Source organism: Balaenoptera borealis (genome assembly GCF_965194805.1).
Source record: "Balaenoptera borealis genome assembly, chromosome: 4".
NCBI lineage: Eukaryota > Metazoa > Chordata > Mammalia > Artiodactyla > Balaenopteridae > Balaenoptera > Balaenoptera borealis.
Genome location: NC_138861.1, coordinates 82,026,014 through 82,043,809, shown reverse-complemented (window position 1 = coordinate 82,043,809; position 17,796 = coordinate 82,026,014). Strand labels below are relative to the sequence as shown.

Here is a 17,796-nt window from a genome sequence, read left to right as displayed (position 1 = left end):
TACAGGTTAATAGTTTAATGTACATTCCCAAACCTGGTAAATCAGAATTTTCCAGAAAGATATTACAATTTTCTATTTCTTTGTTATGCCAGTTATTACAGAGAACTTAAGGAGAATCACTCAGCAAAATGTGAGGCATTGAAATAGTCTGGACTGGCCTCTCTCTATTTTCTGCCTTTCCTTTCTGCCTGCCTCTCTCTCTCTCTGGACCGACTACCTCTCTTTTCTGTGCTGCATATTTCTGCTTTTCCTCAGCTGCCTGTATGTGGTCCAGGCAGGTGTGTGTGGGGGGACCTATATACAAAGCTGATAAGTAACTTCCATATTTGGTCAGAACTGAACAATACAACTCCACTTGGACTTCATGATCACTCGGTAAAAAGTAAAGTCCCAGGAGCCCCTGCTAACACCAGTCTTCACTCTTCATCTACTTACAGCTTGCTATATCCTGACACAGTCACATGATAAGTATGTTTCACTTTTAGATCCACTGCTAACCAAGGTAAGTCTCTCAATATTCCCTGTTCCACTGGCTGAGGGAGACAAGTCTGATTCACAAAATTTATCATTTCCCCTGACCATGAGTCATGTACGAACTGATGGATTGGCTACCTTGGTGTCAGGTGCTCAGTCCTGGTCCTTTTCCAATGACAGGAAGTGTGGATTTACAGAGAGTGAACTCTGGTCACCTAGGCATAACAGAGATACTTTTAGCAGAGGGACTGGGCAAACATGATATTAAATGATTCAATTTTTTAAGTGAAATCTCGATTGATCTTAACCACAAAATGAGGTAAGAAGAGATATAATTTTTTTAAATTTAAAAGATGACTTAATAAATTTCTTTCTCCCTTCCTTCCTTCCTTCCTTCCTTCCTTCTTTTGTACAAATGTTCACACACGCACACATACACACACACACACACACGGTCTAGATAGTTGCAGTTAATGATCCTAATTTTTCAGAATTAACCATGTAATAACCCACAATTGTTTACTCAGCTCTTTGGAGGCATGCTTAGTCTTAACTTTCTGTCTTTTTTTTTTTTGTCTTCCCCTTCTCCATCAGGAAATAATATAGGATAACACAGTAGAAAGAGCACTTAGAGACCAGCAACTTAGATCCCCTGACAATCACCAACTAGCTAATTGTCTTTGAGAAGTCATCTAGGTTTATCTAACACACTCTCTCTCTCTCTCTCCCTCTCTCTCTCTCTCTCTATATATATATATACACTATATAGTATATATATATTACAGATATATATACATATATATAATATATATGTATGCATATATTTATATTTATAAATATGTTATAATATAATAATGTTTATAAATATATTTATATTTATCATAGACAAAAGGAAAATGTGATGACTCTAATACTCAACACATGTATTTATAAAATTGTCAATTTCTCAAATATAAATTACTATGGGTTCAAACTTTTAAGCAGCAATACAAAAATGAATAAATTATCATTTATAAAATGTACAATGTCTAGAAAATTAGGAAGACTGTCTGGCCCCAAAGGAGAATAACATTTCTATTTACTGAGATGAAGGAGCTATTCCTTCCGTGGGTCCTCATAGAGAAGGCACCATATAAATGTAATAAAACATATTTCTAACTATCTCCTGAAAGTAATTACAGAAGTAGTAATTTCTGTCATGATTAAGGGAATGGGCTCTGAAAATTGCACTCAAGTTTTCATATCACCATTTTCAAGCTGAGTGACCTTGAGCAAATTACTCAATCTCTTTGTGGCTCTGCTTCCTCATTGTTAAAATAGGGAAAACAATCGTTGTTCACCCAAATGTGTTGTGAGGATTAAATTAAATCTCATGCTCATGATTCTTAGAATATTGACTGGCAAATAATCAACACTTAATAAGCTATCGTTATTTCTGAAATACAGTTTATTATTTTTAAAAAAATTATTTTAAAATAGAATAATAGCCTAACACCAAATTGCATTTCTGTCACAATAAGGTTTTGAGCAAGCCAAATGTTTCAGAGTTCTGTGACAATCAGACCCAATCCAGGGAGATACTTGAAAGTAGACAAATAAATGGACCACCTGTTCTTCAGACAATCATCCGTAAATAGTTTTGTTCAACTCAGTTTGTGATAGCTATTGATCAGCAGTAATTTTGTGGTTATACTCTTTGACAAGTACTTGGAGTGCAGTTTTTCTGAGTTAAGTGCAAAACTCATGTTTTGAAAGGGCTAAAAGACAAAGTTGAGAAGCTCGATAAAAGCACGTGTCTTAATAGAAACCCTCTATCTCTGCATGGAGATGGCCAGAGGCTACCTGTGGGAAATAACAACATTCTAGTTAAAATATAATCTGGGGTTTGACCCAGCATCTAGATGGATGTGCGATTGAGGCTCACTCATTTTTAATCAGAAAGCAGAGGTACAATGATTTCACCTTGGAATGTTTTGAAAGCAGGTATAAACAAATGCTCACCTCAGCCGTAAATAAAAACTCTATGAGTGAAATCCTCACAGAATATTTAACCTTGAGCAATATCCCTTTCTTGTATGTGCACCAAATATATGCCAAAGTAACTGAATGGATTTAACATACTGTATAGGTTTATTGATTAAGAGCCATTTAAGAGTTATAGAACATGTACTCAAAATAATCATTTTGTTTATAGAATGTTTCATGGTACAGTTTATGTTTAAAATTGCATAAACTGTATAGTCTACTGGCTGTAGACTAGATTGCTGGAAGGCAATGGTGAAATCAGGAAGATAAATTAGGATGCTGTAGCAGGAAACCAGGTGAGACGTTTATGGCTCACAGTGAAGCAGTGCAAGGATTTGTGAAAGCCCCTGATAGGGAACCCACAAGTTTCATTCCCAATCCTGATGTTCATATCCCCAGTTTCAGCTGACTCCTTCAAGGAATATGAGAAACCGTAGTTAAAAATGTCACCAAATGATCTTTTAAACCTTAGCAGTGCATGTGTGCCTTGACTGGGACAATGTACTTTTTAAAACAAACCCTACACATCTTGCCAGGGATCTGAACTGGGATCAGAAACCAGAGCTGCCAGTAGTAGGAGTAAGGTGACAGTCCCTTTGCAGTTGACACTGATACCGATGGCCAAACTACCCTTCTTTTTGCTAATTTTTTCTGTGAATTCTGGAGATTTAAAAGTTCACAAAACTGTCAACGTGAACATACAATTACTCGGAACTCCAAGTCTCTTACTGGAAAGTGATAGAGAAAAATTCCATCAGGATTCTTATTTTTGGCTGTCCAACTAGCCATGTTTCAGAAAAGAAACCATAATCTTTGAAGCTTACTTTCCAGGGAAACTACTACACTAAAATTAGAAAACTTGTGAATCAATATATTTACATTGCCCATCTGGCAATATTAGGAAGTATTACCGATACAGAGCACTCTTTAAAGGCAGATGAGGTTATATTGCCAAAATATTAATTTTAAATTCAGAACTTTATTAAGAAGTTGGAAGGGTCTGAAATTTTATCCTATTTGCACGCTAACATGTTAGCCTGCTACAGTTTCATGGATACTGGTAGGAGACATTAAACTCTTGGGTCAGAGACAAAGGATTTTATTACTCTATGTGTGGCAAACGGCATGAGCCTTAATTTGCATTGACCCCTTGCCCGACCTCCCACCAAGCCCCACAGGAGCCATGCAGACATGGGCCCAGGTGGGTGCTGTGCAGGTAGTGCATTTGCACCACAGCTGAGGGACCTCAAGCTTAGTAAACCTCAATCTTTTGTAAAACGGATGCAAGCAAACCTGTCCAATCTTTGCTCTAAAAGGAGATATTATCTTTATTATACTGGACAGTAAGCAAGTCTGCCCTCTGCTTCAGAGGCAGTATATCTATCTTCCATGGCTCTTTGCTATCCAAACATCCTTCCAAAGATAGCCCAGTAAAAGATCTATCAGTAACTCTTCTCATAAGACATACAGAAATGTGAGAGACATATGGAGAATTTTGTCCGAACAATGTTTATGAAAAAAGCCACACAAATAGCACCAAAACACAATTTTAACTATGATAAATTTATCTTCATTGTAAAAATTTTTGTTATAAAAATTTTATACCCATCAATGTCTGGTGTTACACTTATATCTCATTTGAGCACCTGGGTTGAGAAGCTATTTGGTATATGATGTAGTTAGCTTAAATTGGGCTCTTCCACCTTGATCAATCAAGAACAGACAAGTGTTCTTTTTGGGGTCTACAAAGCAGTAGAAGAAGTTCAGCCAGCCTTCTTTGTGACAATTCCATTCTGTCCCTTCCATCTGCTTCTGTCCTCCTCTTCTTGGCTTTTCACTACATTGATATACAGCTAGATTAAAGGTCGGTAGCCTGTGGCGAACAGTAAGGGGGCTACAAAGAGAGGGCACATGGTGTTTTTTTAATTCCCACTATGTATGCTATTGAGAAAATTTATGACCATATTGGAAATTATATGCAGAAAACCAAAACAGCATGTTCTAAAAAGTAGCAATTTTCCTGAATTATATCCCATATTCTTTTCTCTGAACTTGGAAGAGATACTTCAACTGTTTATAAGTTAATGATAAATACTGTTAGCAAAGGATATCTGTATCTGTAGGTTTCTTACTGTGAATCTCGGTATTGTAGCTAATAATCCGTATATTTCAGAATTAATCATGTGTTAAGTTTCAGCTCCACAGTGGCTTTTGGTGTTTACTTGGCTATTTGGAGATATGTTTAGTTTTGCTTTTCTTTCTCCCAACTATTTAGCACTGTATTAAATGAATTGTAATTATTCCTTCCTCTTATTTCACCTTCCTATCCATCGACCTGACCACTAAGCTCACGCCACACATTTTAGATTTTTTGGTATACAGTGACTCAAATTAAAATGAAATTTCTGTAAAGTAAATGGAACATAAATAGATAAAAAGTGAGTTACTGTATTTTTTTTTTTTAGAGATAATTTTTTTTTTACATTTTTTTGAGGTGGACCATTTTTAAAGTCTTTATTGAATTTGTTACAATATTGCTTCTGTTTTATGTTTTTTTGGCCACGAGGCATGTGGGATCTTAGTTCCCCAACCAGGGATCGAACCCGCACCCCCTGCATTGGAAGGTGAAGCCTTAACCACTGGACCACCAAGGAAGTCTCATTACTGTATTTTTTTAAGGCTAAAAATATATGATATATGATAATGGAAGTCACTAAAAAGAAATTGCTGTCAAATTAGGATTGGGTGAGTCAAATGTAAATTATTAGAAAACAAAGGGATGAGAAACACTTAAAAAGATGTTGTACTTATACAACTTACAACCGACTCTAAGTTGTATTCTAGTTTTAAAGAAACCTATAACTGGAAACCACGGAGCTTTTATTTAGTATGTGGTTTATTCATAAAGAAGGCACCAAATTACCGTTAGCAGGCCTCTATATAAGGACTAGGTTTTGGTAATATATCAAAAGATTGGTGCAAGAGTATCTGTCTGTCCATCTGTCAGTCTGTCCATCTATCCATCTATTTTTGAATCCTCCATTTTAACCAACATATTCAACTAAACGACACATCTTTCTGATAGAAGGTAGGAGGGCTTCCTTCTTCCCGGGTGGCAGTTGGTGGCATGGGCGCACTTCTGCCCCTTCAGAGGCTTTTGCATATGTATATTCTGATCCAGTTTGTGCTAATTTAAAAATATAATCTTAAAAAAAAATTTTTTTGGCCGTGCCATGTGGCATGCGGGATCCTAGTTCCCCAACTGTGGATCAAACCCACGCCCCCTGCATTGGAAGCGCAGAGTCTTAATTACTGGACCACCAGTGAAGTCCTAAAATATAATCTTTTGAGGACAATTTATTTCTACCCAAATTACTCGGGAAAGAGAGAGAATTCTTATACAAAGCTGGTCAAACTATGTATGTAGCTTTGTTTTTGTTTTGTTCTTTGCTTTTTTCACTTAAAATTGAAGTGTGAACATTTACTCATATCATTTAGTCTTGGAAAATGTGATTTTTGGATTGCATGGCATTTCATCAAATACAGTCCCCTTTAAATTTACTTTAGTATCCAAATTTTGGACATTTAGGTTACCACAAATTTTAAATTTTAACAATTTAAATTATCAGATATCTGCTATGATTATCCCTTGTGCTTATGGTCCAATTATTCCTTTGGATAAATTACTAGAGGTTGAATTGCTGTATCAAAGGGTATGAAAACTTTTAAGGCTCTTGATATATGTAGCCAAAGTACTCTGTAAAGCTTATTCCAATTTAAATTTCTTCCAGCCAGTTTATTGCATCCTATTGAACAATAAATATTAACATCTTTATAATCTTTGTCAAATTGTTAGGCCAAAGTGGTGTTATTCTACTTTACTGTACCTTTGGTTCTAAGGGGAACATTTCCTCACGTGTTTACATTTGTCATTCTTCTCTTGCCTGAATGCTACATTCTTCAGGAAGATATGATTGTCGTTTATCATGTTTACTGCAAATATCTTCCCAACTTATGCTTTGTAATTTTATGGTGTTTGAAAATACAAAACACTCCAAAAAGGCTAGAAGTACAGACATTTCAATGTTACTATTTAAATGCCAGATTTTTTTTAAAATCAGGAAACATTTAAATTATTAAAGGGCTTGCTTGTAATTAACAGTAAGTAAACCAAGCAATCCCCAAATTACTTGATTAGAGTTTATGAGTTTTAAAGACCATCATAAAAAGGTGAAGAAAATGATGACTGATTATGGCTTTGCTGTAGCAAGATACTGCTTTTGTAGTGTGAAATATGATTACCCTCTTGAAAATCAGATTAGTAAATTTATTTTTCTTTGTCATTTGGCCATCCAAGAAAACCTCAAACATCCACAATGCAGTTATATTATTGACATTGGGTTGTTATGTCTTTTAGTTGTCTGTGTGATTTTCTGAAAGATAACGCCTCTCTAGGGCAGGGCATACTACAAACATTTTTCAAAAAAAAAAGTAAAAGAAAACAAACAAAAAAAGCCTGCTGCATTTCTAAAACAAGCATGATATATATTTGCCAATTAGATTTAAAAGTAAATCTCAGAAGAAATGTAATCACTTTCATTATATGAAAAAGAAGTGAGACATAAATAGATATATAGCATGTGTTACACAGAGTAAATCATACATATTACGTTAGACAATCAAGTCCGTAGAGTAAAATGACTGTCAGATAAGCTTATATAACCCTGCATTTGTCTGGTGTTTCCCTTAGTGGTATCATTATGGTAGCTAATATGTATTGAGTGTATTCTATGTCAAGTGCTTTACAGGCATTATTTTATTAATGACACATTCACAAACTCTCTGAGGTAGATTCAATTAGTGTCTCCATTTTATCTATGAGGGAATAGAGACAAATTTACTTAGGTATTCTTTTATTTCTTTCAACAATGTTTTGTATGTATCAATGCACAAGTTTTGCACTTCTTTAGTGAAATTTACTTCTAAGTGTTTAATTCTTTTTGGTGCTATTGTAAATAGCATTATTTTCTTAATTTCATTTCAGGTTGTTTATTGCTAGTATATATGAATATTGTACAATTGATTTTAGTGTATTGGTCTTGTGTCCTGCAATCTTGCTGAACTCCTTTATTAGTTTTAATAGTTTTTTGGTTGATTCCTTAGGATTTTCTATGTATAAGAGAGTGTTATCTATGAAACAAGATGATTTTGTTCCTTCTTTTCAAATCTGGATGAATTTTATTTCTTTTTCTTGCCTAATTTACCTGAAATGAACCTTGGGTACAATGTTCAATAGAGTGTTGAGAGTGGACATACTTATCTTGTTCCGGATCTTATGTGGACTGTTGTCAGACTTTTGCCACTAAATGTGATGTTAGCGGTGCATTTCTCATAGATACACTTTATCAGGTTGAAGAAAATCCCTTCTCTTCCTAGTTTTTTTAAAATTTATTTTTATTGAAGTATAGTTGATTTACAATGTTGTGTTAGTTTCAGGTGTACAGCAGCACAGGGGTTCAGTATATATATATATTCTTTTCCCTTATAGGTTATTACAAAATATTAACTATAGTTCCCTGTGCTCCTTAATTCATTATTGTGCTCTTAACATTAGGGACTCATTTACTCTCACATCTGAATTTTAATCTATTATTGTAGACAAGGAGGTCTATGCCACCCTAATCCCAGTTCAAGGCAGGACTTGTTGCCCAGCTGTGGGCAGTGCAGTCAGCCAAGCACTTTCATATCTCAGTTCCTTTAAGGTTGGGTTCAGTTGCAGGAAGGAAATTTCACCAAGGTCATGCACTACCTAGGTATCTGCATTTGATGGCTGAGAAAGGCAGGTATACACAGGTCCTTTCTGGCCCAATGTGAGAAACCACAGCAGACAAACTTTGCCCCAGAGCTCTTCATTGTGTTCACTCTTCATTGTGTTCATTGTGTTCGCCATGATATATCTTTTTCAGATATATCATGTTTTACTCTGTTTTCTGTCTGGTCCCTTTTTTTCCCCATTCTCTTCACAAGTGTTGATCCCTAATTACTATCTTGAACCTCCAAACTACATTCCAAAGTCTACTTGGAAGGAATTAATCTACTAACAGTTGGGATCAGGAGTATCTAAGAAAGCAGGTGATAAGATGGGGTTTTGGGGCTTGATCACTCACAGCCTGACTGGTAATGAGGTCCTCATCACTGGTTATACGTGGAAGTATAATTGTTTAACTGGTAATGTATTGAGAAGGTGTGCCAATGGAAGATAATGTATGAGAAGTTTGAAATGTATAGAGAAAATAGTAGATATAAAGATAATGGGATTGGATGGGTATTGCTGAATTCCACTGGTGTTCCTCAGAAAGACAATAAAGATATGAGAGAAAATAAAAGGCAATAGAAAGCTAGATGTGAATCCAAAGGGCATCTTCTTTTGCATACAAAGAAGTCCTCAACTCTTCTTGTTAAAAGTAAAAAAGTAAAAAGTTAAAATTTTAAAAGTAAGTCAAGTCTGTTATGGCAAGATTAGGACCCTGATTAGGAAAACCTGGGACCCTGACAAAAATGGATGGAAAGATCTGGGTGAATTCTCTGCAAGGTTTTGTTTCTCCAGACTCATCCAAGATGGTGTAAGCATCCTCCTTTAGGACTCTGCCTGCTATAAGACAGAGCACAAGGCAACATCTACCTCCTCCCCCCACCCTCCCCACCATGATCTTTTATTATCTCTCCTCCTGGCCATTCCTTTCAGGACTGTAACTAGGGTTAAGGGATAGCATACCTCTAGCACATATACTCTGGGTCTGATAATGGAAGAAGGGACTATACCAAAAAGGAGCAGTTAAATTTAGGGGCATATATTGGCAGGAGTGGGGAGAGTCTGCATGGGAGAAGATTCTGAGGTTGTTTGATCAACATGGTCCTTAACATAAAATTGGATAAAGAAGAATTTATGGATCTGAGTGGGGATGGTGAGAACTTGCTATTAGCATGGCACCTAGAAGTATGAAAAAATTGACGGCCTGTGCTGAGTGAAGTTGAAATGCCAGAATTGCCATGCAGATGTTGGGGAAGAGATTAAGGCTCTGAAGAGTAGGAATAGTGGAATGGATATATCAATACTACATGTGGCCAAAAACCCCTTCAGATGATTATATTCCACAGGAAGGCTCAAAAGACACACCATTTACCAAGGCCATAAGGAATGTGCTGGTGAGTGCGTTAGCTTCCCTTAAAAAGTTCACTGGTGGGCTTCCCTGGTGGCGCAGTGGTTGAGAATCTGCCTGCTAATGCAGGGGACACGGGTTCGAGCCCTGGTCTGGGAAGATCCCACATGCCACGGAGCAGCTGGGCCCGTGAGCCACAACTACTGAGCCTGCGCATCTGGAGCCTGTGCCCCGCAACGGGAGGGGCCGCGATAGTGAAAGGCCCGCGCACCGCGATGAAGAGTGGCCCCCGCTTGCTGCAACTAGAGAAAGCTCTCGCACGAACCGAAGACCCAACACAGCCAAAAATAAATAAATAAATAAATAAATAAAGTAGCTATAAAAAATTTAAAAAAAAGTTCACTGGTGACTCTCCCCTGTAGCCAGGACTTAACGTAGGGTAAGACATTAACAACTAGGCTCTTTCATGACCATGGTGATGAGAGGATTCTGAAACAATGGAAGGTAGATGGTGGTGCTTAACCATTAGAAGTCAGAGTCTCAATTATTGTAGTCACTGGAGTGGCAGCCTGGAGAGCTTGACACGAAGAGTTGGGACGACAGTTACTTGAACACAGCATCACAAAGGGAAAAACATATGGGCATCCAGGAAGAGTACTGTTAAAATATATAACAAAAAGAAAATGAGAATGGACAAGCAGGAGGCTGAGACAGTCACCAAACAAAAATTCTCATTTTCAGACCAGGAATCCACTGACTGAAGAAGTTATCAGACCTCCAGGGGGAAGTATGCTGCAACACAATTCAAATACCTGCTATAATTATTCCTCCAGTTCTTCAGTATTACCTATGGCCATGAACTCACACAGTGACATACAAGGTAAAGGGGCATACCCAGGCATTTGAGAGCTCCTTGATATAGGGTCTGAGTTGACCTTGATACTCTGTCACCATGGCCCCCTGTTAGAGTGGGGAAATATGGGACCAGGTAAAAAATGGAATGCTAATCAAGGTCTGGCTTATGAGGGGTCCAAACTCACCTCATGGTCACTCATCCATTCCCTGACTATATAATTGGAATTGACATACTTGGCAGTTGACACTATCATACATTGGGTCTGTGGTATATGGGTTAATGGCCAAATGAAATGCCCCCTCCCCAGCCAAGATAGTAAATCAAAAACAATAGTACATCACAGGAGATGGAGCATGGATGGAGGAGTTTAGAGATTTAGGATCTAAAAGATGAAGGGATGGTGGTACTCCTGTTAATTCATCAGTTTAGCCACTGCAGAAACGACATGGATACTGTAGGGTGACTGTGCATTAGTGCAAGCTCAAGTGAAGAGTAGCTCTGATCACAGCCACCCTGCCAGCAGTAGTGACTTTCTAGAGCAGATTTACTCTAACCTTTACCTGCATAGTTAGGCTCCACGTATATGTTAACTCTCTTGTCCTCTGTCATAATGTAGTTGTTCCCCTCTAGGTCACACACTTTGCAGGGAAGCTCACAACTAGTGACTGAATAAGTGAGCTCTCTAAGGCCTGGGCATTTTGGCCTGACATAGAACCCTGTGGGAGCCAATACTCCCTCTCGAGCTCCCCACCAAGTTGGACAAGACTTTCTCAGGCCTGCGTTGTAGTTAAAATTCTTCTTGTATCCAGTCCTGCTTCCTGTCTGTCAGAGATCCATGGATTTTTGTAATGTATTTTTAATCAAATTGTTTATATTGAAAGGGGGTGCTGCAAAAACCTGTTTGTTTGTTTGTTTTTTTGCTTGGGGCCCTGTACACTGTAGAGTCAGCCATTGGGTAACACTAGGTGACCCAAGATGACCCAATCCAGTCAATGTCTTGGCTAGTCTTCTTAGTCTACATTTACAATTCTGCCAGAGAATTCTGGCATCTTATTTCTTCTCCCATATTTATGACCCACTACTGCCCACATGGCATTGCAGTAACATTCATTTTTAATTTCTAGAAATGAGAAGTCTTACTTAATAAAAAAAAGTTTTACAAATAAAGGGATGGTCCTGAATGTAACTAGTTTTGACGGTTGTTATATTCCTTTTGTGTGTTCAGAAAGATGCCATTCACCTCTTTTCTGCTTCCTAAAGCACCTTAATGCTACTTTCTTGGCAGGCATTTAGAACACATGCACATAAACCATAGGTGAAAAACAGAATAGAGCCCTCTGTATTAATTTTCTAGGCAGCAATTTGTTGAGGTTGTATTGTTCTTATAAAACTATTGAACTACTGCTCAGGGTTGGCTCAGTTTTGATCGAAGTGATTGATTCCTTGGCAAGGTTTTCCCTTCTTCTACCCCATGCTGATAGCAGCTGGGTCAGAAAAACACTCAGCATTGCTTTCGTGCTTGACAGTTATAGTTTTGACCATGTTAATTACCATCCTGTCGAATTGCACAATGGGGACACTCTATAGCACTGAGAGTGATTATAGCCTTGCCTTCTTCAGGAAGACTTTATTGGAAACCATGTGCAATTTGTAATGAAAGTTCTAGTCATCCTTGGTAGATGTATCTTTTTTCTAGTATAAAATTCTATCTTACTTTCATCTTAACTAAATATTTTACAAGTTAGGTATATCTAGGGGTGAGATCCTAAGGGTCTTATGTTCTGTGGTCTGTGACAGTTAGGAATGAAAAAATAACAACATTGTAAGGATGACTTATTCTTTTTTTTTTTTTTTCATGGCTTCTCTTGTTGCGGAGCACAAGCTCTAGGCACGCAGCTTCAGTAGTTGTAGCACACGGGCTCAGTAGTTGTGGCTCACGGGCTCCAGAGCGCAGGCTCAGTAGTTGTGGTGCACAGGCTTATTTGCTCCACAGCATGTGGGATCTTCCCGTACCAGGGCTCAACCCCATGTCCCCTGCATTGGCAGGCAGATTCTTAACCCCTGTGCTACCAGGGAAGTCCCAAGGATGACTTATTCTTATAAAACTTTTAAATACATGAAATAAAATATATTTAAATGAAAAAATAATTTGCATCTTTATATTTAAAATATATTTTGTTCAAGACTATAAAAAACAAAAATATACAGCTCAGTGAATTATTCTAAAATGCAAAATGAACAACCAGGAAATCATGTCCACCACCAGTTACCAAACTCTGGATCACCAGAGTTTATATATGATGTGAGGTAGAGGTACATTTTGTTTTTTTCCCATATTTTATCCAATTGTTTCAGGGTCTTTTATTGAAAAGTCTACCTTTCCCACATTGTTCTACAATGCTACCATTATTTTGAATTAAATGTCCATATGTTCATGGACCCCTTACTGGGCTCTTTTTAAATCACTCCAGTTGTCTGTTGGTATATCCTGGCATTAATATCACACTGTTTTAATTAAATGTTGCTTTAAAAATAAATCTTAACATCATGTGTTAAAGCAAATCTTTCCCCTTCTATCTTGACTATTCTAAGACCATTGCATTAAATTTAAATTTTAGAGTAATTTATAAAGTTACACTCACAAATGCCCACTCCATTGTAATTGTGTTGATTCTTTGGCAGTTTGAGGAGATTTGAAATCCTCATAATATCAAGTCTTCCCATGAGTAAACATGTTAATCTCTACATTTACCTAGGTCTTCTTTAATTTCTCTCAATAATGTTTTATTGTTTTGTATGTATAGGTCTTACATATCTGCTATTAGATTTGCTATCAATATATTTCATAATTTTGATGTTCTGTAAATAGTATGTTCATTAGCATTTTTATTTTCTAATAAGTTAATGTGGGAATTTATGGAAATACAATAGATTATTCCATGTTGAATTTATAATAATTAACTTTTCTAAAATAATGTATCAATTCTAAAAACGTATGTATAGATTGCTTTATATTTTCTTTATATACTGTCATATTATAGAATAGTATGGAATAGCGGTTAAGATGGTAAGTTCTAGAAGTTGGCTGTCTGATTTCCAATTCCAGCTCTGCCACTTTTTGGGCAGGTCTTTGGTAAGCTATTTAAACTTTTCCGGTTTTGTTATTTTATCTTTAAAAATGCTATAATAATAGCATCTATCTCGTAAGGATTTTGTGAGGTTTAATTAGGTGCTGAGCCAGAGCTTCCTGAGGAAGTTAGCTAGCAATAACTAGGAAACCAGGAATGGAAACCAAGAATATATCTATATATAGTTAAATAAAAAATTTTTAGAGTAGTTTTAAATTTACAAAAAAATTGCAAAGATAATACATAAAGTTCCCATATACCTCTCATCCGGTTTCCTTTGTTATTCATATCTTACATTAATATTTATTTCTGTGCCAGGATTCTGTCCAATACCACATGATAGCATTTAGTTGTCATGTCTCTTTAGGCTTCACTAGACTGTGACAGTTTCTTAGACTCTTCTTGCTTTCAGTGACCTTGAGAGTTTTGAAAGTACTGGTCAGGTATTTTGTAGGATATCCCTCAATTTGAGTTAGGCTTATCTTTTTCTCATGCTTAGACTGAGTTTATGCATTTTGGGGAGGAAGACCACAGAGGTAAAATGCCATTCTCATCACATCATATCTAGGGTACATGCTATCAGAATGTTTGCTGTGGTCAATGTTAACCTTGGCTAGATACTGTTTGTCAGGTTTCTCTGCTGCTAAGTTACTTTTTTCCCTCCTTCCATACTGTCTTCGTTGAAAAGAAGTCACTAGTGCAGCCTACACTTCGGGAGTGGGGAGTTAGACTCCACCTCTTGAGGACACAGTATCTACCTAAATCATTTGAAATTCTTCTGCATGGGAGATTTGTCTCTTCTTCCCCATTTATATCAGTATGAACTCAGAAGTATTTATTTTATATGTTGGGTTATAATCCAATACTACTTTATTTCATTCAAATTGTTCCAGCTTTGGCCATTGGGAGCTCCTTTAATCAACTCTTGTGTCTCTTTGATAGATATATCACTATCAGTGTAGGTTTCCTTTTTCTTTTTAAATAAATTAATTTATTTATTTAAATATTTTTGGCTGCGTTGGGTCTTCGTTGCTGCATGCGGGCTTTCTCTAGTTGCGGCGAGTGGGGGCCACCCCTCGTTGCGGTGTGCAGGCTTCTCATTGCGGTGGCTTCTCTTGTTGTGGAGCACGGGCTCTAGGTGTGCGGGCTTCAGTAGTTGTGACACACGGGCTTAACTGCGCCACGGCATGTGGGATCTTCCTAGACCAGGGCTCGAACCGTGTCCCCTGCATTGGCAGGCAGGTTCTTAACCACTGTGCCACCAGGGAAGTCCCCTCTTTTTTCCTTTTGAGCCCTCATATAAAATGTGAAAAATTTAAAGTGCTTCTAGTGGAGAATATGAAAAACAATAAGCCCTGAAGAAATTCTAAAGGGGCGAGGCTCTATTTTCTTCAGAAGGGTAAAGTGAGGGAACACCTAATTGCCTTAAAGTATATGATGTGCTATATCTTACTTGTTAGAATTAGTACCACTAATCACAGTTCAAAGGGAAATGGACAAGAACTTAGGAATTTTTTTTTTTTTAATATGTAGTTGTGAGACTTTAGAATTGCCAAGGCAATCTTTCTCTGACTGTTACACTAGAAAAGAAAAAAGGGAATTCCCTGGCAGTCCATTGTTTAGGGCTCCGCGCTTTCACTGCTGAGTGCCCGGGTTCAATCCCTGGTTCCTGGTTGGTGAACTAAGATCCCATAAGCCACACAGCAGCAAAAGAAAAAGAAACTATAAAGAAGAAGAGGTTTTAGGGTAACTGTAGGAGGAACTAATTTTTAGCACGTACTTATACTATATTCCCAGCACTTTTCATCTATTATATCATTTGCATAACAGCCATCTTCCTCAGATTTTCTCTGCTTAAATTCTGGGGAATAAGTTCAAAAGTCTGTTGTTCTCATGCTACACCAACATTCTGTGAATCATCAAAAGCCAACTGAAGAATTTCAGGAAGCAAGAAACATTAGTTATTTTTATAAAAAAGAAGTCAAGTTATATCCAAATTCCATAGGAATGACTTTCTTGCTACTTTGCTACTCCTCTTTGTAAATTTCTAATAATAAGCAGTGAGGTACAAAGAGTAAGATATAGGACACAGCTTGTTCCAAGTATATCAATTGTGAAGTGTCCTTTTCTCTTTAGTTAACAAAAGCACACCTCTCACTTCTGTAGTCTAACCTGCTGTTGCTGATAAACATGATTCACCAGTGAAAAGTGGTTCTGTGGACCTTTGACTCATGTGATGCATGATGCTCAGAGACTCCAGCTGGGGCCAATCTATTCTCTCTGCTGTGCTTCTGACCTTAGATTATCACCTGTATTTGGTTCAAGTAATGAGATTCTCAGGTGGAATCATACAGTTATTTTCCCCCAGAATTTAAGAAATCTCAGGGATTAGTTATTACCAGTCAAGGCAGGGATCCTTGGTTTCCAGGTCTCCTTGCTCTCCTGACAACTTAATAATTCCAATTTCTTGCTTCTGACTTGGAGCCGAGAATAAACTGAGGTTCTGCAGCTCCTGAAATATTTTCAAAGCCCCCAGACACACAAGCTTTCCCTAGGAAGGGTTTTTTAACCCACATTGAGAGATGTAAGTACCCGCCTGCATTTTAATGAGCCTTTTTAACACAATTTTTATAATGTTGGTATATTCGTTTCCTAGGACAACATTAATAAATTACCACTTAATTTGGTGACTTAAAATAACAGAAATTTATCCTCTCAGTCTGGAGACTAGAAGTCTGAAATCATGGTGTTGGCGGTGCCATGCTCCCTGTGAAGGTTCCAGTGAAAAATCCTTTCTTGTTTCTTCCTAGTGTCTAGCGGCTCCCAGCAATCTCTGGCATTCCTTGGTTTATAGCTGCACTGCTCCAATCTTTGCCTCTGTCTTTACATGTTCTTCCGTGTGCCTCTATATGTATCTCTGGTTTTCTCCTCTTCTTATAAGGTCACCAGTCATTGGATTTAGGGACTGCCCTAATCCAGTGTGACCTCATTTTACCTTAACTGCAAAGATCTTATTACCAAATAAGGTTACATTCTGAGGTTCTGGGAAGACAGGAATTTCTGAGTACACTCTTCAACCTGTTATGCTTGGTTATTTCTTTTCTCAATGGAAAGCAAATTACGAGAACAATCAGGGGCAGGTTAAGGAGACTTATGAGACTGTACAGGGAAAACAATGAGAAATGCTGCTAACAACCTGACAGCGAGGGAAAGGTTGAAACTCCAAAACACACTTAGGATGCTTCGTGCACACTACATCAGAGTCCCCAAATGTATGTACATAATTATCCCATCAAGAACATGTTTATGTGGAGCATTGTCCCATTACTAGTTTTTGGAGGTCACTTTATAAATATTAACTTAATTCTCCTTTTTTTATTTGAATTTTTTTAAATAAAAAGTTTAATTAATCTTCTTTTTTAAAAATATATCTTTATTGGAGTATAATTGCTTCACAATACTGTGCTAGCCTCTGTTGCACAACAAAGTGAATCAGCTATATACAGACATACATCCCCATATCCCCTCCCTCTTGAGCCTCTGTCCCACCCTCCCTATCCCACCCCTCTAGGTCGTCGCAAAGCACTGAGCTGATCTCCCTGTGCTATGCTGCTGCTTCCCACTAGCTATTTTACATTTGGTAGTGTATATATGTCGATGCTACTCTCATTCTCTTTAATGAAACATTACTTTTCCATAAAGCAAAATACTCCGAACAAATTTTTGACTTTCTGTTAATCTCATTTTCTCATCTAAAATGTAACCTTCTTAAGAAAAAAAAAAGATGATGGATGTATTATTTCCAATATCAACTAGCATGATTTATCAATATTACCAAGCATTTATGGAGCATGTCCTAATTAATTAGAGGATTTGATATCATAATAGTTAAGAGGGCAAACTGCTAATAAACTGTCTGGATTTGAAGCACGGCTTTACACTTTACTAGCTGTGCTTTAGTTTCCTCATCTGTAAAATGGCAAATATAATAGTACCTATTTCATAAGGTTGTTATCAGGATTAAATGAGTATATAGATGTATGTCAATGCCTGTATAGATATATGTGTATATATATGTGTGTGTGTGTGTGTATTTTTATGATATATACATATTATATATTACATGTTACACAAGTATTATATGCTTGCTACC

General features: G+C 37.2%; 2 long non-coding RNA genes across 5 annotated transcripts in view; one reads left to right on the top strand and one right to left on the bottom strand.

Moving 5' to 3' along the window:
* The window catches only part of LOC309628087, a 483,589-nt gene that overhangs the window by 41,391 nt on the left and 424,402 nt on the right, over nt 1-17,796 (top strand). The window lies entirely within an intron of this gene.
* LOC309628124 lies at nt 8,686-12,363 on the bottom strand. Its single transcript, XR_014244185.1, has 2 exons — nt 10,070-12,363; nt 8,686-9,744 (listed from the first exon to the last, which is right to left on the bottom strand). It is a non-coding gene; the product is annotated as an uncharacterized lncRNA (long non-coding RNA).